Source organism: Vigna unguiculata, chromosome 4, assembly GCF_004118075.2.
Source record: "Vigna unguiculata cultivar IT97K-499-35 chromosome 4, ASM411807v1, whole genome shotgun sequence".
Classification (NCBI taxonomy): Eukaryota; Viridiplantae; Streptophyta; class Magnoliopsida; order Fabales; family Fabaceae; genus Vigna; species Vigna unguiculata.
The window spans coordinates 7,701,500-7,727,205 of record NC_040282.1 but is presented as its reverse complement, the minus strand read 5'-3'; the positions used below and the strand labels follow the sequence as shown (position 1 = coordinate 7,727,205).

General features: G+C 30.1%; 1 pseudogene; it reads right to left on the bottom strand.

The window, feature by feature from the left end:
- Positions 1-1,812: 1,812 nt before the first annotated feature.
- Positions 1,813-6,456, bottom strand: LOC114180440 (annotated as a pseudogene).
- Between the last annotated feature and the right edge of the window lie 19,250 nt (positions 6,457-25,706).

Sequence of the window (25,706 nt, the reverse complement as noted above, 5' to 3'; positions counted from 1 at the left end):
ACATCCGTAATATTTTTTTAATTGAATATATTAAAAACTATAGGTGCAAGATAATGTTTATTTTTTTATTATAATTTTAATGATGAGTAATTTAAAGTTTGAGTTTTTATGGGATCGAGGAAGTAAAAAAAAAAAAAAAAAGGTTTAAGAAGAAATCCACTAAAGAAAATGGACGTTTGTTCTTGTATCTCTAAGATTTCTTCTCCATTCTCAAAACATTTACCAAATTGCAAAATTACTCTTTAACCGTTTGACCAGAGTTATTTTCGGATATTAACTTCCGGTAAATGTTGCTTTCGAATATTAAAACTAGTGAAGATTATATATATATATATATATATATATATATATATATATATATATATATATATATATTTTGTGCATACTTGATCTAGTTAGATATGATATGCCCGATTAATATAGGATCCAAAAGAGGTCCATTAATTATAATTAAGTATTTATTAAGACTCTCGCTCATCAGTTAAGATCATATATTAATTGACAATATGGTGACAGTTTAAATATGATCTAATGATAGGTAAATGATTAATTATTGTGATCAATCCAACTTAATTTAGGATCAACAAGTAGACCTTATTCATAGTGGCATTAATGTCAACAAAATTCGTACCTACGGGTATCTGTGGATAAAACACGCAACGGGTAGAAAACATATATTAAAAATGGATACCCGCTACCCATGGGTACGGGTATTTTTGATACCCGCATATTAATGAGACGGGTACGAGTATCATAGTATCCATACCTATGGATACTCGTATCCGCTAAATTTTAATTCATAAAAATATCCTTATATATATATATATATATATATATATATATATATATATATATATATATTAGTAAAAAACATTATGACCTTATTTTTTTCTAAGTTGCACATCTTGTCTTTTCTTCTGTCTTCATTCTTCCAGCTTCAAGTATTGCTACGTTGTCTTCTTCCAAGTACATCACCCCTTGACATTCTTCTCTTTCCTTTCTTTGAAATTCGACATATACATTAATCCTTATATAAACAGTGGCATATGCTTGTTGTCAAATGATGTAATAAAAATAAGAATAATTGGCACGTGGTAGTTGAGGTTTATTATTTGTTTATTTTATTTATTTTTCAGGAATCAATGAGAGACACTACAGGAATCAAGAATATTTTTTAATGGAGGTTATTTTTGGCATTCTCAGCAGTTTTAACCTCCACTAAAGGCATTACCCACGATTTGGTTTTCCCCTAGAAAAGTTACCGTCGTTAACAGATTACCGGCAATTTTCAGCAACCCCTGGTAAAGCAGTACTTACCAGCGGTTCTGAAACCCCACTTATTTACCTGTGATTCTGGAACCCCCACTATTTATCGGCGGTTTTGGAACCCCCGCTACTTACCGGCGGTTCTGGAACCCCCGCTACTTACCGGCGGTTCTGGAACCCCCGCTACTTACTAGCAGTTTTGGAACCTCCACTACTTACCGGCGATTCTGAAACCTCCACTACTCACCGACGGTTCTAAAAACTTCGCTACTTTCTGGTAGTCTTTTAAACCTCTGTTGGTTTTCAATTTCACTCAATTTCAACGTTTTTAAATCCCTAGTACGGTTTTTTAACTCTAACAATGCAATTCATTATTTATAGATGACTTTTGCTTGGTGTTTTAAATCCCTTTAATTTTATTTGTTACACTTTTTAATCCACATAATTCCTGAAACATATCAAATAATAAACAAAAATTGTAAACTTTTGATATTTGTTTATAACTAGATATAATATATAAAAACAAGAAAGTTTGTTTGTTCAAGGTAAACAATAAAATTTAGATGTTCAAACTAGTGAAATATTACAATATTTGTTTCTTCATAAAAGTAAAATAGTAAAAGTCTAATATAGCATTCTTCGACTATCAATCTTGATCTTGATTTGAATCATTTGTTTCTTCATTAGGAACACTCCCTTGATCAAACACCTCATAAAAAACATAATTAGTAACATTCATTATAATATAAAATATATATTAATATACTAAAGATTTAAATATTACCAGTGATGTATGAAACATAGGAAAGTCTTGAGACAATTCTCCTTGATAGTTTTATACAAAGAAAGTCATCATTGCCTTCATTTCATTGAATTGTGATGTTAATGAAGAAACCTATTTTAAAACACAATTAATCAAACTATTTTAAAGACATATATAAGGTTATTGCCCAAGGCAACCCAAACCTGTGCTAAATTTTGACTATGTTATCATAATTGTAAGAAATGAGAATTGTCATGAAATTGTGAAAGGTATGATGGGAAACCGGTCTATATTTATCAGATGTAATGAATATGAAATGCATTTTTGAGGTATTCAATGAAAATATAGCTATGAAATTCTACATATACCAGCAATCTATATTTTGTTGATATACATATATATATATATATATATATATATATATATTATTTTTTTTTAATTACAAAAGCTGTTTTTCCTTCCAATTTCAAAGGATTGAATATTTAGGTGGGTCCCACAACTTTTTTCATCATTGCCCTTTTAAGTACTACCAAACAATGGAAGAAAAGAAAAATTAATTATTTCCTTCTCATCCCGCTTTTTATTTCTTCCACTTTCATGCCTTCCAAACATACCATAAAAACAAAGAATTTGACACAAAAAACCATGGCTTTTCACTTTTAAGTCTGCACATTAAAGAATTTAATCCATTCCTAGAAAGATTGTAATATCATGTTAAGCATGCCTAGTGCTGACTTGTAGTGCAGATATTTGGAAAATTATCAGCACTAACTAAGAAAAATTGTTTCATTGCATGGAAAAAGTGAAATAAAAAGTTAAAGTACAATAATACATTGTTTAGGTAGAGAGCTAACCATCCAGTTTGAGAAATTCGGTTCCAAGAAAAGCAACATCTTGGCGTGCACAAGCCTCATTATGCCTCTGACAAAACAAGTATTTAACAATTATTTTTTGCATCAAGACAAATTAATTTTTACTGTTATTTCTTGAATGAAAAATAGTTAATGGTGCAAATTATATAACTACAGGAACCGACAATTACATCAGAGCCCACAGTTAAGTCTGCTAAACATTCCATTCCATGCTACAATTCCACTTTGTAACTCCGCGTTTGCTCTAGTGTCTATTCTTGTGTAAGAATTACACTATGAACCTGGTCCACCTATTATGAGTTTTTCTTAGAATTTTGCATGGAACAAATACTTGTTCGAAGGAGTCTTAGTTATGATGACATTGACAGAAACAAATCTGTCTGATCTGCTGAGGACCACTTTAAAAGATTAAACCAAATGTATGTAATGTGAAGGATCATTGAAAAAATAAGGTAAATAATTTACAACTGATTTTCTATTGAGTTTGCTTACCTGGCTTTATGATATTGCTGGGTAACATGACCATGAACATGGCGAAGAAGCAAAAACTATGCTTCCAAGCAATTCTAAGCGGAAACCTAACCACGCATTGGAACTGAAGTTGTGGAAATCCATTCGCAAATTAGAATTTACCCGTTTAAAGTTTTCTACGCAAAACTCCTTCTGCTTTCTGAATGCGCGGATTGTCATGACCCCCGAAATGCTTTCAGAGAAATGGTGAATGACAAGTGCTTTTGTAATTGAATCCAAACGAATTCACTCACGAGAGGAAGCAAGAAAATAACCCTGCAAAACCTAAAATTGAAAAATCAAACACATGAATTGTTGACATATACTGCATGAGATATATTTAGCTGTGAGCAACTACTGTGATTTTACCACGGCTGTTCAATTACTTCAATAGTCGAATTGAGAACTCATTAATAGTAAGCACATTTAGTTTTCTTTCCTGCCACAAAGTTTAGAATATAGACAATGATTGATAATCTAACATCGTCATTCTTTAAATAGTAAAATGACAGCAATACATTGGACTAACTAAAACCATCGCGCACATACCCGGTACCAAACGTTTAACAACCAAGCAAGAGGAATTAACAAGAAAGCTGTTCGCCAAGAATTTTGACATGTGATTATGAAGATGCTGATCACTGTAATGTACATGGTTACCACAAAATTGAGGAACAAGGGGATAGCAACATCAACATTGGTCTGATCCATGGATACCTGTCAAAGTTTAAGTCAATGGCAGTCAATATACATGTGTGAATATGACAGTAATGTAGAAATGTTAGTTTATGCACAAATTAAAAGTATAAATTTAGAGAAGTTTGTGTAAAGAGACTCGAGGTTATAATACCATGTGACATTTAGAATAACATACTATGAGCCTTCGAATTCTTACCCTGCTTAGAATTCTCCCGGATGGAGTGGTGTCAAAGAAAGACATGGGGGCATGCAAGATGCTGTGGAGAATTTGAGAGAAGAATATATGTCTTGTCTTTAACCCCAGGATCATTTAAAGAGTAGGATCTTAGCACAATCAAAAGAACTGAAACTACAACAATAATGGCGTAGATAGAAATAAACACAGAAGGATTGAAGAACTGTGCACGCTCTTCTGATGTTTCATAAGCCAGCCAATAATCACTCGCTATCGCAGAAGCTTGCCACAACACAAAAAGAAAGATTACTCCTCCAATGCCCACCACCCCAAAAGCCTCAGTGTAGTAAAATTTATGGATATGAAAGCTAACATTCCCAATTTCTCTTTCCTCTTCTTTGATGAGTTTAGAACCTTCATTGTCAGACCTGGGCTCATCAAGAGGATTGCTTTCACCATTTGCTTCTCTGTTATTAGAAGCTGCCTTCGGTGATTTCATTTGTTGGTTCAGATTTTCCCCAGGCATGACCGCACCTTGCACCACAAGTTTCATAGATGTCTCATGTGCTGCAACAAGAGCACTAAAATCCATTCTAGAAGCAAGTAGATTATTGTACTTCCCTGATTGTACTATCGTTCCATCCCTCATCACCTTTTCACCAAACAAACATGTGTATTAGAAATTTAGAATCACTCACCAAGTTCGATTGGAGATTGACTTAGACAAAACATTAAAAGATCATAAAAAGGACTTCCCACTATAAGATCCACATTCTGTAGGAAGTCTACTTGGTGTGTTACAAGAATAATGGTCTTTCCTTTAAGAGATCCCATCACACATTCCTGCATAGAATTACTATAATTTAAAATATAGCTATACTAGCAAGAAACTTAAACTAGCCAGTGGTCCAAAAAACATGAATTAGTATAACTTATAGAATGCTGAGAGTAGGACACATAGAAAGATATCAGATAATGACCTTGAATATTTCAGTGCCAGTATGTGCATCTACAACACTGAAAACATCATCAAGAAGATATATATCAGAATCTTGATACACAGCCCTGGCAAGTTGTATGCACTGCTTCTGACCACCACTTAGGTTGATGCCACGCTCTCCAATCTCTGTCTGGTCACCATGCTCCATCATTTCCAAGTCTTTCTCCAAGCTACAAACTCTGATCACTTCATTGTACTTCTGCCTGTTCATTGGTAAGCCAAAGAGAATATTTTCCTCAATCGTCCCATTTTGAATCCAAGATGTTTGTGCAACATAAGCAGTACTCCCACAAACTTGAATCTTCCACCAAAACATACAGTCAGAAACGAACACCACCACACAAATTAGTGACTGCATGGTACAGAAAATAATGTCCTCATTTCTAAACAAGAAATAAGTACATACCTTCCTAGAATTTTTGTGCATCTCACCAAGAATTGAAGCAAGGAGTGAAGATTTCCCCGACCCCACAGTCCCAACAATTGCTGTAAGCTCCCCCTTATTAATCTCCAAATTAATGTTTTTCAAGTCTTGAAGTGGCCATCATCATCCCAACTAAAGGTTCTGTCTCTGACCTGCACAACAATGCGTCCACCACACCCTTCCTCTCTCTCAACCGAATCATCCGACAATTTCGTGCTAGACATGTACCCATCTAACCGCCCAAGTGATACCAACGATTGTGAAAGAGATATCATACTCTGAGGAAAGGATATAATAGGTTCCTGCAGGATCTTAAACACACTTGTGTGGTGAAAACCGTGCCTGCATCAAGTTGAACTCCAAGCAAAAGCGCGGTACCAAACTTGAGAGTTATGGGGTGCTCCACAACACAATAAAAATGCTACAGATTAAGTGCATTAACTTGGAAACCCAGTCAATCTCATACTTGCGGAAACCGAAAATTCTCCCATTGAAATGCTTTTCCCATGCTTGGAACTTGATGACACGCATGTAATCAAGCAACTCATTCACTAGCTTCATCCTTGAATCGCGACACATCATTGAATTAAGCTGGTAACGCTTGTTCCTTCTTTTGGCCACCACAACAAATGCAATGACACCAAGAAGTCCAACCATAGCCATAACCATTGAGGCTCCCAGACAATTGTAAAGCAAAACTAAACCAATGCCAACTTGAAATGGCATCATCCACACAACATGTAGGAATCACAAGAATCACACTCCGATTGCGATGCACGGTTAGCATTGCTACTTGACATCGGCAAAATAAGAAGTGAGTTAGGGTAAGAGGAAACAAAATTGAAAGAAGAAAACAAAATTGAAATCGAAATCAGTGACACAGGAAAACAAAATCGAACGTAGTGATACAAGGAAACGAAATCGAAATTGAATGTAAGGAGATGAAATCGAAAGAGAAAGACTGATTGAGGGAGATGAAACTGGAAGCGAAAAAGGTCTTCATTACCTGATAACGTTGTACAGGCACAAAGGAGAACGTGAACGTGAAGAAGGGTGCTTTTCTTCTTAGGATAAACACAAAAACTGGTCAGACTAATTAAAATTTTTAGAAAGAATCTAAAAGAGGGAAAATGAAAAAGTCTATCCATCCACATTTTCGAAGGTTTCTTAAAAAGAACCCCTCCCAGGGGTTTTAAATCTTCCAGTATCTCTACTGTTTTCCGGAGGTTATTACAACCTTAATTAATAAACCCTTACTATAATAAAATATTTTTGTAGCGAGAGTGAGTTTGTTAATCAAAGCATTAATTAAAGAATTTTCATTGTGCTGAACGTCATTTCATATTTATAAGTAGTTGGACTTGTATGAAATTGAGTTTATTTGAACTTTATTTAAAATTTATGACAGTGATGTATTTTATTTTATTTTATTTGAATTTATGATTAAATATTTGTTTTTTAAATAATTTTGTAAATACTCGCGGGTACCCATGGATACCTGCAAATATGAAAAAAATTGACGGGTACCATATAACGGATATCCGATTGATATGGATACGGGTACGTAGCAAATATTTATTCAGCGGGTAAGGTACAAGGGAACTACTACTCGTATCCTACCCGCCCTATTGACATTCCTAGACATTACTCTAACATACAAGACATGAACCTTTTAAATACATATATAATCTCCGACTCTGATTGACTTGAGTATTGGAGAATTTTCTGCAAGTAGATTTTTTTCCTCAACGACATCATCACACAAAACACTTGAGGCAACAATCCACCTACCAAAATATCATCCTCAAAATCTAGGTAAGAATATAATTTTATTTTTAAAATATATATTAAGAAATATTAAAAATTGAAAAATATCTAAATTTTAAAAAAACTAACATTAAAAATAAAAAAATTAATAAAGCCAAAAATAATAACCTAAAGATAAAATATTAAAATTCAAAAAATTAATGTTTAAAGAAAATTAAAATAGAATAAAATAAATAAATATTAATTATTTATTATGAATTAAAAAATAAATAAACTTAAGAAATAAATAAAATTAGAAAACAACTTTAAATAAAAAAATAAAAATTAATATATATATATATATATATATATAATTTTACTTTTACTTTTTTTTATAAATTTCAATTATTTTTTAATTTTATTCGTTCCTTATTATATTTTTTTATACAATATATTAAAACGATAAATCCTCATCAAGCATAACGGCTTTGATCACTAAGATAAGATATGATCTCCTGTTCAGGCTAATCAATCAACTCAATCTTTCACAGCTTCTTTAGTGCGGAATAGAGCAAGCCAAGCCGGGTCGAAGCTGAGCCATCTAAGGTCTGTCTTCCCTACCAGATCAGGTTTTCCCAGACGCGAGTCGAGTCATTCATCTTCTTCATCAGGCTTCCGGCTTCACTTCGGAACCTTTTCTTGCTTTCCTTACGTGGGCATGAAATGAACCTTGAGGTTACTCTGTCCCTGGCAGGCCCCACCCCATGGTGTTTATAAGATGAATACTAATGCTGCAATTTTTAACCAGCCCAGCAAGGGATTGGCTGCTTGCTTCATCCCGCCCCACTCCAAGCTACGCCTTGCCAGCTGAGCAAGATGCATTGCGATTTCCTCTTCTGTGGACGCACCGGAAGGAATATGATCCAGGGTGCTCATGACGCACTACGGGACCTCCACAAAGACCAGGCCCTTCCGGACCAGAAAGACAGGTTCCTCAGATCTTCTCTTTTCAATCAAATTTAGATAGCCCTCTTCCCTGTTTCGCTCCCCCCATCGTTGATGGTTCAGCCACGCCCGGTAGTCTCCTTCTCTTCTCATACAAGAAGAAAGGGAAGAGGCCTCTTAGGACCTAGTGCTGGGGGGAGGGGAATGATGGAGGACCAGTCCCAGTCAAAGATTTTAGATTTAGACCAGTACCAATATTAACATATATATATATATATATATATATATGTTAATATTTTATTTTATTGATAATATATATATATATTAAGAAATATTAGGAATTGTAAAACATATAAATTCTAAAAATTTTAAAATTAAAAAATATAAAATAAATAAAACAAAAATAATATGTTAAAGACAAAATAATTAAAATTAAAAAAAGTTAAAACAGAATAATTTCGGAAGTCTAGAAGAGACCTTTATTGAATGTCGATATCTAAAAATAAATTTAAAGATGAGATATGCCATATTCAAAACAAATCATCAAAGGATTTTCTGGAATTTGAAAAGTTTTTCGGAATGCATAATAAGTCAGACAAAATTTCTCGGAGATGCTGGAGAAAAGAAATAGGCTAAAAGAATAGGTGGCAACAGGTGGGGATGGGTTTTGCTATCCCATACTCATCTCTGGAGAAAAAATTCATTTCAATTTCCATACCTAAACCTAACGGGTATCAAACTTTTGTCTCATTCTCATTTTCATTGGGTAACAGGTATAATCTCGTACCTATTCCTGTATTGTGTTCTAACTATTTCAATATTAATTTTTATAAAAGAAAAAAAATTACTGTAAAGAAAACATAGTATTATCAAATATTCAATATTAAGAGGATGATTGTTTCTTTCATATCAAGTACTTTGAAATAAATTATAATTGTTTACATTTTAAATTAGAATACCAAATAAAATTTCATGAGAACCAAAATTTTTATTAAATTTGCAAACTACAAACATGAATGAAACTTAGTTGATAAAATTAAAAAATATTTAAAAAAATATAAAAGGAAAACAAATATTCAAATTAAAATATATTTTAAATGTTTGTTTACTTCAGTTTTTTAAACTCAATTGAATCTCTTTTTTATACACTAATGAAAGTTATAATACATCACTTGATCAAAATATCACAAAGAGCAAATAATAAACATAATAATAAAATTTTGACATAGATTTTGCATCTTTTGAACTCCAATATATGTTGGATAGTGACAAAAAATATTCATAGCAATTACATTAAATTTTTATATTGTAGTAAATAAAATTTATTTATACAGTTAAAGTGAAAAAATTACAGTATGATTAATAAGAAGTTAGAAAATAAAAAATAATTAGATACAATATATCGAAATATTATTCTACATGATTAAAATAAACAATAAATAAAAATATTAAAAAATTAACAAATGTGTGTCTCAGAAATAATTTGAGAGACTATTGAAAGAAATCGCACAAAGGAAATCAAATGTATCAACATATATAGTCAATGGTTGAAAAATAACGAAAATTATTTTAACGAAACAAAAAAGTTCTTCAAATTAAACAAAAATGAATAATAATAAGTACATAAATTTTTTTATATTACCTTAAATTGAGAGTATAAACATTCTCATGTGAAAGGAAAATATACAATAAATAAAAATATTAAAAAATAATAGAAATATTCAATTGTGAGGCATACAAAATTTTTAATTAACATACATCATTTTAACATAATTACATAAAAATTATAATAAGATGAAAAATATATTGAAGATGCAAATAAATTTTATGACAAACCAAATAATTAGAAGAAATAAAAAATAGAAAGTATATATATATATATATATATATATATATATATATATATATATATATATATATATATATATATATATATATATATAGAGGGTTACTAAATTAATTATGAATATTTTAATTAATAATTTAAACGGGGAGGGAGATATGGCGGGGACGAGTATTATGACGGGATATATACATGTCCATATCCATACCCCTACCCAATTGGAAAAGTTGGAGATTCTTCATATCCATATCCTTATCCAGTTAATGCAGAAATTTTTCATTAAAATGAGGACAAATTCGATCAATACCACAAAAATAAGTTTATTTGCCATCTCTAATCTTGATGGGTCAAGCCCGTCAAATTGAAAATCTTGATTCAAACAACTGTTGAATGTGCCATTCTCTGTTGCAACAATAACTACCTATCAAAGGCTATAAAATAAGATCCGAAAGAAATAAAGATAACTACGACTTTGTTTATTTTTAAAAAATGAATTTCATAAAAAAATAGAATTAAAAGCAAAATTGTTTGGATTAAAAAAATAAAAATAAAAAACATATGAAATTTTATAATTTGATAAATATAATAATTTAAAAAAAATTATAAGATGATTAGATTATTTTTATTATTATAAATTTATAAATTATAATTTTATTATTAATATTAATAATATTATTTTTTACTTTTTGTTATTATTTTTAAACATTTTTAATATAATATATTAATTATATATAATTGATAATCAATTATGTTAGATTATGTTATATATATATATATATATATATATATATATATATATATATATATATATATAAATGGTAATTGATAAGAAATTATTCTACCTATATAACATAATAAATTATTTATTTTTTCATAATTGATTATATGGGTACTTGGGTAATTTACATACTGATGTATTTATTTTGTCTTCGACTTTGATTATGATTTTAATAAACGTTCATTTACCATTTACAATTTGAAAACACATTCACTTTTAAAGAACAAATTTTTCATAAGGATTCTTTGTTATTTGTCCATGACTGCTGAATTTTGTAGGTGAATATCTAGAATAAGGTAAGCAAATAACAATTATTATCATGATTTTTTTTCCTTTTTATATTTTATGTGCGCTCTAATTTTTTTTTGTTATTTTAATTATTTTTGTGTAATTAAATAAGAAATTATTCCTTAAATGTTGTCTTCAAATTTGGTTTCTGATAATTTAAGTTTTATCTGTGGAATTTGAATTCATTGAATTAAATTGAAATATGTCATAATCCTATTAGGCATAAGAAAATAACAAACAAAATAACAAAGAATCCTATTAGACATAAGAAAATCATCATTTTCTAGTGTGAGATGACTATAAGAGTATGTGAAGGAGGTTTAGTAAACCACTACATAACCTATGTTTTTTATTATTTTCATGTGTTATATATTGAGAGAGAGAAATTCTCAATAAGTTCAACAATTCAATTTTTTTTTTCAATTTATAACCTTTATTATTTTTAAGAAGATAAGATATTAATCCACATTAGTATAATTGGTATATTTAAAAAAATGGTTGGTTATCAACACATGTACCATTTATTTTCTTATTCTATTTACTTTAATGATTTTTGTTATATTGTAGCATTGTATAGTAGATCAGAGGATTTAGATGACAACAAAATTTGAATGGTATAACCAAATGTAATGCCTATAGAAATGCAAAGACGAAAAAACTTAATGAAAATCTAATTTATTACGTACCGTTGATTAGAAATCCAAATATGTATTATTTTTAAAAGTAATAACAATGTATAATATAATTGATATTAACAAATAATATGATTTATTGGTTAACATTAATCCATAATAATAACAAATTAGAGAATAATAATTATATAATAAAATTATATAAATATAACATTTTTCTACTTTGATAACATTAATAAATAAATTATATCAATTATAACACAAACATAACTACCAATTAAGAAACATAAAATGAATCACAAAGATAATATCCTATAGGCATACAAACTATACACATATATTCTTTAAACAATGGATAATAAATAAAAGTACAAAATATAATAAATATGTGATCACAAAATGCTTCGTACATTTTTATGTGCTAAAAAAGATGTAAAGAAAATGACGTCATTGATGAATTTACATCTCATGAAAATCATAATAATATAAAGTGTAAATTTTAGGCTCCCACTAACCCAATCTATTAAAAAACTTAACCACACTAATATGAGTTACATGATTTTGAAAAACTCCAATGGCTAAGACTTTATTTAGTGGACTTGCTGACATATTTTTTGTAGCAGTATGCTCAATCCAAATTTGAAAATCCAAAACTTTCTCTCTAACAAACATAAATTTTATATCAAAATGCTTTGAGTGAGTAGAACTTCTATTATTTCGAGAGAAATGCACGACAGTAGTATTGTTACAATATGTCACAAGTGGCATAGAAATACTTTCAACAATTTGAAAACCAGAAATCAAATTTTTAAACCACACAACTTGACAAGTAGCTTTATAGCAAGTAACATACTCTGCCTCGGTAAAAGTAGCTGTAAGAGTTTGTTTAACACTCTTCTAAGAAATCACTCCTTGTGTCATCATAAAAAGAAAGTCGAAAGTATATTTTCGATCGTTAAGGTAACTAACAAAATCAGAATCAGAATAACCAATGACTTGAAGTTGATAAGACTTCTTATAGGTAAACATGTAAGACCTGGAAAAATTAAATAAAGAAATAAATATTTATTTAATAAATGCGAGGGCGGGAATCCCTAAGTTAATTAATATGGAGAGAAGACAAGGAGCAATGGTAACTAAGTGGTTAAGAGTACTTGGCTATTATGAGAGGACTTATGTTTGAGCTTTGTGTATGCCATTAGCGTAATAATTTAATTGTTTTATTATTTTAATAATATGCTGGACCATGAGGCTTGATTTTATAATCCTAGATTTATAGGAATTATCATGAAACATGAATTGGTTGAATGGTTGTGCATTGACTTGATATTGGCATGGTTGTTGGTTAAAACCTTGGTAGACCCAAATTAAACTTTCTTTTTGTCAAAATTCTTTTTGACATGAAGGTGAATGGTCAGAAAAACCCTAGCCGTTAGAGGGCAACCAAGAAGGCTGGGAGAATTACCCTAAATGGCCATTGAATGATAATTATACTCAGTTAATGGCAATTTTTGTTCAATTTTTGTTTTATGACCAATAAACTTAATTAAGATGGGTTTAAGAGGCCAATTGAGGGAGAGAAGAAGGGGTTGAACTATGGGAGAGTTAAGGGAAGCCATTGGTGATCAAGGAGGAACCATCATATACTCCATTTTTAACCAAGGAAACCAGGTTAGGGGAGCTGCATTTTGTGTTCTATTTTTGATAAATGATTCTGTGATGTATGTATCTCTATGGTTCTTGGATTCTGCCAAGTTTTTGCTTAAATTGTTCGTGTTTCTTCCAAATTTGAAGGTCCGCCAGACGACTCATGCTCTAGAAAGAAATTTTCTAGGTTTTCCCTATGAACTGCTTGGCAGCTGTGTGTGATTCGCCAGGCGACGCACACTAGTTGCCCAATTTCTCGTGGTCTCGTGATGTTTTGTGATATTGATGATTCTTGAATGAGTTATATATAAAAATTGCGTAATTGTGTATTTAATTACATGTTTGATATTGTATGATTGGTAATAATTATGATTATGGAGATAATTGAGGGGTTTATGTGGGGCTTGCGAAGGAATAAACATGATCTATATGTATGATTTATGATATGATGCATACAAATAATCCAAATTGAACAAATATGATGTTTGCACAATATAATCATTTCAAGATGAATGTTGGAATTGAGATTAGGGGATTTAGGGTCATGGCAGGTACATGAAAATCTGGGCATAACCTAGAATTTCTATGCACCGCCTGGCGGCACATGAACTGCCGCTAGGCAACACATCAATTGTAGGCCGACACGTAGACTAGGCTTCGCGTTGCGTTCTAGGTGTGGCTATCTGGAAATTTCGTGCAGGATTTTAGGAAATTGAACATAAGATGTGGGAAGGAAACCTTACATCAAAGATAATTAATGATATGTGTGAAGAGACAATAACTGGGATGATATGCATGTAAAAGCAATGTTTGGTTTTAACCATGATGTTGTTCATTGCCTATTGGGACTGCTATTACTTATGAATTGTGATGTTGATTTAAGTTGAATGTGGCATGTTTCATTTAGTAAATGAATGGGGATATATTGGATTGCATCATATTTGAATAAAGGTATAACCTTAATTAGGAAACTATAAATGTGTTGCATGGTAATTCAATCATATAGTTATGACTGGATAATTGTAAGGGTGCTATGATTTGTGTGTTGTGTGATTGGGGTTCATTAGAACCTACCAAAAAGTGCCAAAACTAGTAACAATAGCGCTACTGGTATGACGCCTAGCGAAGTGGGACGAGCTACCAGGCGGAGTTTGCTGATAGAGGCACTTGGAAGGCTTATCGCCTGGCGACAGAAGGAGACTACCAGGCGGTTTGGAACCAATTTCCGCCTAGCAAAGCAAACGATGCGCCAGGCAGTTTTGGGTACAAAGTTGGATCGCGAGGAGGATTCTACACAACTTGGATAGAGGTTTTGATGCGATTCTTTGTTGGGGCCCAGTTATGAGTGCAACTTGTATTGGAGTAACACGTTGCCACTCGAGGTTGTACCCTGGTGGTTTTGGAAGTCTAGTGGAGTGTACGAGATCGTGACTCGTATGGATGAGTTCTGGAATATTTCCCTCTTTAAGGTTAGATGACGAGTTTGGTAGTCTTGGGACAAATACGGACTACGGTTCGTATTCAGGAACTCCACTTGGTGTTGCGGATTGTGGTCGTGACAAATTTATTCCCGCGTATGGACTATTAGGTGGTGGCCTGTAGTCGGAGGGGCTAATAGACACTCGTGGTAGCAAAGATCGATCAATTTCATCAAAGGGTGTATAATCAAGATGCGTCCAGGGAAAGTTTTGGAAGTTGAGGATTAAGGATTGTGGCTTGTGAGTCTTAGGAAAAACAACATTCTTGCCAGGTTTTGGTGAATAGGTAAGGGTTGTGCTCTTGCCGAGTTTTAGTGAGTAGGCAAGAGCGATTGCTTGTAAGTCCTAAGGAAAGTAATGCTCTTACTGGGTTTTGGTGACCAGGTAAGGGTTGTTGCTTGTTCTTTCCATGAGGTGTTGGTGCGTAAGGGGAGAAATGCTTCCAAGAGGCGTTGGGGCGCAAGAAAGGAAACTAATTGGTTATGAGGGAATGGTATACTATGTGATGAGGCTTGGGAGTATTAGATGTGTTTGGAATAGTGAATGATTATTTATTATATTGTGTAGTGTACTTTTATTCTGTTAAGCTCACCCTATCTGCTTGTGTTTGGCGATGATCGTGTAATGCGTTACACGAGAGTAGAAGATGTTGCAGGTGTTGCTGGTGAAGCATAAATTTGGAGAGGGGCTAGCTTGGAAAAAAAACGTTTATGATGTTTTCTTGTTTTATGGATTTTAAAAATTTTGTAAACCTTTATCTTACAGACGCGAAATTTGTAATCGACGATTATAGTTTGTAGATTTTGGTTTATTGCGGTATAATAAATGTTTTAAATTTTCCTATGTTTTGGAAAAAGGAATTGTCATAAATGCGATTTTATACTTATTTCCTATTTTAACTATTTAAATTAGTAATATGCGACCGGGATGTTACATAATATGTAATCCTTGGTTCTCTGCAAATATCTAAAGACCTTTTTAACGACTTTTCAATGACCCAAACCTAGGTCACTTAAGTATCTCCCTAAAACATTAACAACAAAAATAATATCATAGTGAGTACAAACTTGAGCATACATTAAACTACCAACAACTGAAGCATATGGTACTTTTTCCATTTCAACTCTATCATTATCATTTTAAGGACATTGAGATTTAGAAAGTTTGTCACCTTTTTGAATAGGTGTAACACATGAGGAGCAAGAATGCATGTTAAACTGTTTGAGACTTTATCAATATATCCTGTCTAAGACAATCCAAGAATGTCATGTGACCTGTCACAAAAAATCTGAATGCCTAGAACAATAGAGGCATCACCAAGGTCCTTCATATTAAAATGGCTATTTAACATACATTTTGTCGTAGTCAAAAGTTCAACATTGTTACTAGTAAAAAGAATATCATCAACATATAAGAGAAAAATGATGAAATGGCTATCACTAGTCTTTAAGTAAATGCATTGATCTGAGGCATTTTCCTTGAAGCCAAAAGAAGTGACCACCTGATCAAATTTCAAATACCATTGTCTAGAAGCTTGTCTTAGCCCATATATACCCTTCTTCAACCAGCAAACCAAATGCTCTTTGCCTATTTTAGCAAAGTCATCATGTTGATGCATATACATTTACTCAAATAAATCTCCATTCAAAAAGGCTATTTTGACATCCATTTGATGCAGCTCCAAATCAAAATGTGTTACTAAAGCCATAACAAAACAAAAAACATCCTTGCACATAACACTTTTTAAGTTTAATATGTTATAGGCATAATGGTGAAAACCACTTCCTCAACCATTTTTACGACTTCATGTCGTTATCATCCTCATCACATGAATCTTCAATATCATAATCTACATGAAGGAGAAATAACTATTACTTACCAAACTCTAGTTGTGAATCATTATTACTCTGCATTTGACCATGTGAATTGTGTCCTTGAAGATTCATGAGATGAAGATGATTATAAAAATATCAAGTTCTAAAATAGTTAAGGATTCAAATGTAAACCATTAATGCCCATAACATTGTTTTAGATATATTAGTAAATGTCATGACTTTGAATTAAGTGAAAAGAAGACAAAAATTTATACATAATGTAAGTTAGGTGGGTTGTATCAATTAGAAACTTATACTCAGTGAAGTAGAATATTTCAGGAATCCTTTCAATTGAAAAGGGAAGATTCTAGTAAATGATTTTGGGAGTGTAGTAAAGAGACATAAAACATCTTAGTTTGAAAGGCATTCATAAGGACTATATTACTGACATGGTAAAGTTGATTCATTTCTATAGTATACCTTTTTTTAAGTATTTTACTTGTAAACTTTTATGTAATGTAATATGTTTGACATTTATTTTTGTTAATGATGGAGTAAAATTTATTTTGTTCTTAAATTAATTGAACAAGCAAAACATGTATTAATATATAACTTGTGTACAAAGTTAAGGCACTGTAAATATGAATTGAAATGAAAAAAAATATGTATTGGTAAGACTGAGCAAAACACAATTGTGCACATCCCTAATTATAGGGATGTTACGTATCAATATCATGATTTAGTATATTATTGGTCTTCTTAGAAGAAAGATTTATATATATATATATATATATATATATATATATATATATATAAGGCGTTTATTCTTCAATTAACATAATTATATATACTCACATTGCACAAGAATTAAGAATCTTTCAAATTTTTATGAAATTGATGGATTGTCCATTGAGTTGCTGGCAGTTACTCAGCTTCATTACTATTGATAATATTTACATTATTTACATTAAGTATGTAACCTTTCAGTTGTACCCTTTGGGTTGTCTTATGTACCTATAAATAGGGACTTTTCTACCTTAATAATGATACACAGAAAACTAGTATTTGATATTCTACTTTTTCTCTTTATTCTTCTCTCTATTATTAACTTTATTTATAACACATTATCAGCACACGGAGATGTTTTCTCTTTAAGGACAATGCTCTGTGTATCTCAATCTAGACTCTTTCTAATCTTTTCCTTATTGACAATTTTTCTTCTATTCTTCTTTTTTGTGATAAAAAAATTATTTGACTTTATCAATTTTCATATTTGTCTTATTATTATTATTATTGTCTATATTAATTTTATAGTTATATAAATAAAATTTGATTATTATCAGTATTTTATGAGTCGGTTTTAAAAAAGTCAAACCTTACAAAATTTGAATTTGTGACGTTTGACATTACAAGGAAGAATTACTCATCTTCTTGAGTATTAGAGGTTGAAAGACATCTAGATGCAATGAGTCTTAATGATACTCTAAAATAAGGAAAAAAGAAAGAATGTGGAAATAAAGCATCTGAATGCCTTGCCTTCTTATGGCCAAACAAAACAATGAGTTTTTAATGAAAAATTGTGAGACCAAATTGATTATGCCTCATTCTCATAAGTGAATGCAACAACATCCACAAGACTAAATTGGTTATGCTTTGTTCCCAAAAGTGAATATAGCAACATCTAATTCATATTTTCATGGTCATAAAGGAAATTTCAAAGAGACATTTTGTCATCAGAAGTGGAACAATAGTGTGAAAAGAGAAAAGAAAAAGATGAAAACAATAACAAATAATATGACAATATAATTTATCATTGCGGTGGTAAAGCCATTTGGGTCGTACTTGTTTTACATCAAACCATCCTAAAAACAGGAGAAGAAGATAGTAACACACTTTGTGTTTATAAAGATGGTGATTTTGATTTTAGCCATTTAGATGTCACTCATCTTGATATTATTATTTTTCTTTGCTAAACTAAATGGAATGGAAGATGGAAACATTGATCACCTCATTAGTGATGGAAGTGTTAAGATTTTTTTTTTTATAAAATGGCAGAAGAAGTTTCTATGTGATAGTATAAAATATATTTATATATATTAAATTATTTTTATTATAATTTAATTAATTTAAGGTGAATTGTCTATGGTATTATTATTATATAAAATATGCATGTTTGATATTGGTTATGTATAAGTAAGAAGAATCAAATTTTCTTTTATATTATGAAATGTATATGTGAAATGAGTGTATAATGAACATTTATTATTATTATTATTATTATTATTATTATATAGTAATTGTTATAAAAGTGTGAATGTATAATAATGATTTTTTTTCTAATATTGGATGACACATGAATAACATTATTAAACTTGAATTGGTATTACGTAGGGAATATGCATGGTAATTGAAAAGTCTTTCCTAAAAAATATATATAATGTCCCAGGATAGAAATAGAAATGTTGGATTTTATTGATTGCATATTTTTAAATGTTGAATAGAAAAGGTCATCACTTGTGCATTTACGTGTATAAATTAAATGGGAAAAAATTGGATTGTGGTGCATTAATTGATTGAAATTGTATTGGTGGATGCAACCAGGTAACGTAACAAGGAGAAATGAAGTAACTTTTAAATAAAAGTAAATAAAAGGGACCATGCATTGATAGGTGCAGGAAATTTAGGTTTTGGAAGGTAATATATTTGAACTTGATTAGTATTAAAATATAATTGGTAAATTAAGATTGCATTAAATGATATATTAAAAAATACATATTTATTATACTATACATATATAAAGGTTCAAAGATTTTAGATATGATATTTTATACTTAGTTTTATTTGATATTATTTGATAATATATGACTTGCAAAGTTGATTAATTTTGGATGGTACTTATAACAAGTTGAGGTTATTAAGTTCATTAAAATTTAATTTATATATATATATATATATATATATATATATATATATGATCATTTTGATATGCAGTAATATTGGATAGACTAAATGTACTATATTTTGCTGATAGTGCAAGAATTAAACTCTCAAGATTATTAATTTATTTTTCTCATGTTTGGTTATTCGAGAAGTCAATATTATCATTATTTTTATATCACAAATAATGTTTTGAAGGCTCTAGAAGAGCTACTACACTTCTACAAAGAAAGTCTAATAGAAACTTATTAAGTTCTAAAGTTATTTGTCTAAACAGATATCATATTGAGACAAATAATGAAAGAGATATGAAATATCTTTATATCAATGGACTTGGGTTGAATAAAAATAAATAAAATGTGTATTGGAGAAATTGTCAATATTCTCTTATGGCTTGTACTAAACATATATTAGTATAACTGAAATGCGTGCCATTGTAAACTTGAAGTTTACGAATCAAAAAGGGATTTTTTGTTTGGCATGATTAGTTAGGTCATCTTAGATCTATCATGATGCAAAAAAAATAGTTATAAACTCTCGTGGACACCCATTTAAGAGTCAAAAACTTCTTCAATCCAATGATTTCTCATGTAATACATGTTTACAAGGAAAGTTGATAGTAAGATCATCACCAGAAAACTTTAGAGATGAGTCAATCTCATCTTTTAAAATCAATACAGGGTGATTTTGTGGTCCAATGCACCCATCATGTGGATCATTTAGATTTTTCATAGTTTAATTGATGCATCAGCTAAATGGTCACGTGTTTATTATCAACTTGCAATCAGTCATTTGCAAAGTATTAGCACAATTAGTTAAATTAAGATATCACTTCCTAGATTATCCGTTTAAGAAAATTTGTCTTGATAATGCCGGTGAATTTACATCTTATGTATTTCATGCTAAAATTGACTTGTAGAATAATGAATAAAATGTCTAAAGTTGGTCTATTACTTATGAGAGCTAATCTTCCAATGACTACTTGGAGATATTGAATTTTACATGCTATAATATTGATTTGCATCAAGCCAACAAGTTATCATAATTACTCTATTATGTAGTTGGTTTTTGGTCAGTAACCTAATTGTCTATTTTAAGAATTTTTGTATATGATAGAATTTCCCCACCAAAAGGGACTATGATGAGTTTTTAGAGACGATCAAGAATATATGTTGGAAATGACTCTCAATCAATAATAAAATATCTTGATCTTTCAAAAGGGACATATTTACAGTTTGATTCGTCAACTGTCATTTTTGATGAATAAGTTTTTCCAACATTAGAGGGAGAAAGAAAACAAATGAAAAACGATATCAGTTGGAATGAATTATCATTGTATCGTCTTGATCCTCGTACAAAAAAAATGTAAACTTGAAGTTCAAATGATAATTCATTTCCAAATTAGACAATCAATTATCAAATGTTTTTACTAACAAAAATAGGGTAATTAAACCACATATACCAATTGCTAATGCTCCCAATAGAATTAATATTAATTCATAACACGATTGAAGTGTGGTAAGCTTATTGGATTTAAAGATAAAAATCCTCGAATGAGAAAGGAGCTAAAAAGACAAGATGACCTAATCGAGGAGGTGTAAATCACAAAAGATTCATTTGACATAATTAATAATTGGGTTCCAGAAGAACCTTGGTTCTAGAAGAACCTCAGGTACCTAAAATTGTTGAAAATTATGAGATCTCAATAAATTATGTCATGAATAAGATAATATGGAACCAAAATGAAGTCAACGTTGACGACCTTAGCATATAATATAACGATGAATGTTATGAGTGACAACGAGGATCAAAATTGTCGACAAAGAAATGATTGGCCAAATGGAAATATGAAATAAAAGTAAAATTATATTTGTTTATTAAACAAAAGGTTTTTGGACCTGTAGTTTGCACACCTGAAGGTGTAAACCTTATTGAGTACAAATGGATTTTTGTGCATAACAATATTATAAAGAATGATAATTATATGAAAATCCCTGAAGGATTTTATTTACCCAACAATGCAAATTCTAAAGTGGATTATTCAATAAAATTGAACAAGTCCCTTTTATGGATTAAAACAATCAAGACGTATATGATATACTTGTCTTTGTAAGTACTTGTTAAAAGAAAGGTACTTATCCTTGTATTTATATGAAAATATCGGAAAATGAATTTGTCATAATTGTTATTTATGCATATAACATAAACATCGTTGGAACTCCTAATTAGTTCACAAAGACAATTGATTGCTTAAAGAAAGAATTTGAGATGAAAGATCTTGGAAGTACAAAGTTTTGTTTGAGATTACAAATTGAATATTTAAATACAAGTGTTTTTGTACATCAAGAGGTTTATATAATGAAGGTGCTTAAAAGGTTTTATATGGACTACTTATATCATTTTTGCACTTCAATTGTGAGGCTGTTAGATGTTGATAAATGTCCTTTTAAACCTCACAATGATGAAGAACTTCTTGGTCAAGAAATACCATATTTTAATGTTATAACAGAACTAATGTATTTTGCTTATTATACTCGACTTGATATAGTATGTGTTGAAAATTTGTTAAGCAACATATAATTCTTCACCTACAAGAAGACATTGAATTAGTGTAACACATATATTTCGTTACTTTAAGGGTACTTTGAATATAGACTTATTTTATCCAAATGATTCAAAGTCAAATGAGTTATGTAGATGCAAGTTATTTATGTAATCCTCACAACAGTTGATCACAAACAAGATATTTCTTCACATGTGGTGGCACAATGATTTCATGGTGGTCTATAAAATAAACCATAATAGCAACATCGTCAAATCATGCAACTTTTAGCATTACATGAGGAAAAATGGAATCAACAACCATATATGAAGACAGTAGTGCGTGTATTGCTCAATGATATATTAAAGATTTATTTAAAAAGTCCTTGCCAAGAATAACTTTTGAGCAATTGGTTCACAAGATTGGGCTCTGAAATCTTAAAGATGAAAGTTTACATCCGGGGGAGAAATAGAAGAACATTATATCAAAGAATTAAGAATGATGTACTCTTTTTCCTTCACTAGGTTTTTATCCCAAAGGGTTTTTCCTAGTAAGGTTTTAACGAGACACATTCTTTGATCAATGGACAATCAAGGAGGAGTGTTATGAAAGTTATGGATTGTCCATTGAGTTGCTGACAATTACTTAACTTGATTACTATTGATGATATTTACATTATTTACATTAAGTATGCAACCCTTGAGTTGTACCCTTTTAGTTGTCTTCTATACCCTTTCTATTATTAACTTTATTTATAACACAAATCATATTAATGAGATGATGTGTCTCTTTTATTTTAGTATTGTCTCTTATCACATTTATTTTATTCCTTTTGTTATTCAATATAATTACAAATCTGATGGTTATTCAATCTAATTCTCAAGCATAAACTTATATTGACACTCATACTTAAAAAGAACATTGTTACTAAAAGGATTGTTGTTGTGACTTAATGAAGTTTTTTATTTTTTCAATTTTTATGTTTTAAAATAAAAAGACACACGATTTTGTTGTCATAACTTTTTCAAATTGGCTTAACCTTACAAAAACAATACATACATAACAAATAAGTCATAGTTTCACAATCTCTTCACTAATTTTAATTATATGTCATTTATAACAGATTTTACAGATTTATTATTCCTCAAATGTACGTGAGTTTCTTTGTTTATCCATTTATGAGTGAACCCAGCCCGACTCATTTTCTGGTGAACCAAAAATTTTATAACCTAATTCAACCTACCATAGGTTAGTAGATTAAGTGTATTAGCTCACCAACCCATATAAAAATAAATCAAAAAAATATTTTTTTCAATCATTTTCAAATATTCAAAATAGTAGAATGGAAACAATTTTATCTTTTTTAGATATTGAAATTTGTAGGATCTCAAAGTTATCAAGATATGCATATAAATACAATGAAGTCAAAGTTTATTTTTTTGGTTCAAAGATAAAAAATAGGTTTTTAAAAGGTAAGTGGGCATAACTCGTGGCTTAAGTGAGCCCAACCCACATCAAGATTTGTATCTAAATTGGTCACTAATGAGGCAAATTTAGAGACCATTTTCTTTTTGTAGCTAATACATTTATAGCTAATGTTAATAATCAATTTAGAGGCCATTTCACTATATCGATCAATTTAGAGACCAATTTAGAAACTATTTTAGTTACCAATAATTTTTAATTTATAAATTGATATCTAAATTGACTACTATATAGTAACTAATTATTTTTTATCCCTAAAATTGGTCACTAATAAAATATTTTCTTATAGTAAATGAGGTAAACAATATGATATATTTTCTATATTAGAGATTAATTTTAATAATAAATATTCTTTAATTTCTAAGTCTGATAATCAACTCAAGTCAATAGGAGTGTTAGAAATTGAATTTGAAAACAAAAATTGTCAATTAGTTCATAGTAATGCAACTTCAAGAAATTAGTATCTAAAATATTATTTAATTTAAAATTATTATAAAAATAATATTAATTTTGAAAGAAAACTAATTGTTTTTTATTTATTTTTTAGTTTTTTCATTTATAAAATATATATCCATTCTACACCATTAATTTATGTAGTAAGAAAAAAAATATTTTATGTCCAAAAAATATATTGTTAATAGAAATAACAACTATAAATAAATGAATATACTATTTAAATTAGAAATACTTTATTATCATCATAATGATGGGTAATAGTGTATTACTGTAATTTTTATTTGCAAATGTATTGTTACTTATTCTTTTAATTTCACTTCAAAGTTGTCTCTACATTTTGTAATATGTGTAAATAACTATAATTCTTTTACAATATAAAAACAAAAGATAAAGGATTAAAACAAACATTTTAAATAAAAATATTTAACATGCATGTAGTGTAGTGTTATGAACTATGATATCAACTTGGTTGTACTTTGTAATTTATGAATCACGTGAAACGTATTAAAATTTTATTAAAAGGAAAAGCTACAAATGCCATAAACAAACTTATATGAGAAACTTATGCTTAAATAAAGAAAACATAATCTTAAAAAAAGTATACTTAAATAAAGAACAACACAGGCTAAACATGAATTTAGAACCCATATAACAACGTAAATATGATAGTATTTACAAGTTGAACTCTCTTTCCATTGAAGATAGTAGTTTCCTTTCATGACCATAATTTGGTAAGTGATAGTTATTTCACCTTCATGTGGATTGAAATATTGAAGATTCATCTGATGAGGATAATAACGACAACATGAAGTTGTGAAAATGGTTGAAGATGTGTTGTTCGCCATTATGCCTATTACATATGTTGAACTTAAAAAATGTTATAAACAAAGTATTTATATTTTAACATATGTAAATCCTTTCTTTTCCTGTAGAAAATTTGCTTCATTAAAAGAAACCAAGCTAGCCTTTCAAGCGTAAAAAGAAACAAAACCTTGTCTTCCTCTCATGCACTCTCTCTCAACATTTGCTCCTTTCTCCATTTCAGCTCAACCTTGATTTTTCCCTTTTCCCTTATGATTTTCATCCTTTCTTGAAACAGATCCCATAATTGGGATCACTGGGATCACTGCGGAGTCCTCTTAAAATCCATCCGAACGTTTCCTTCCTCCACATTGAATTGGGGTTTTATAGTTTGAAAACCATCTTGGGGTTTTTTCATTGTCTTGGTATTTGATTGCATCTTGATGTGTTGGATTGATAAGTATACTGAATTGGAGTGGTTGTGTTGTTTTTGGTTTGGTTTTGCAAGCTAAAATCAATGAAAATTTGCTATTCTAGCTTAAGCGAGATCAGTCTCGCCCAAATGAGAAAAATCTAGCTTAAGCGAGAATAGCATCACAATGCTC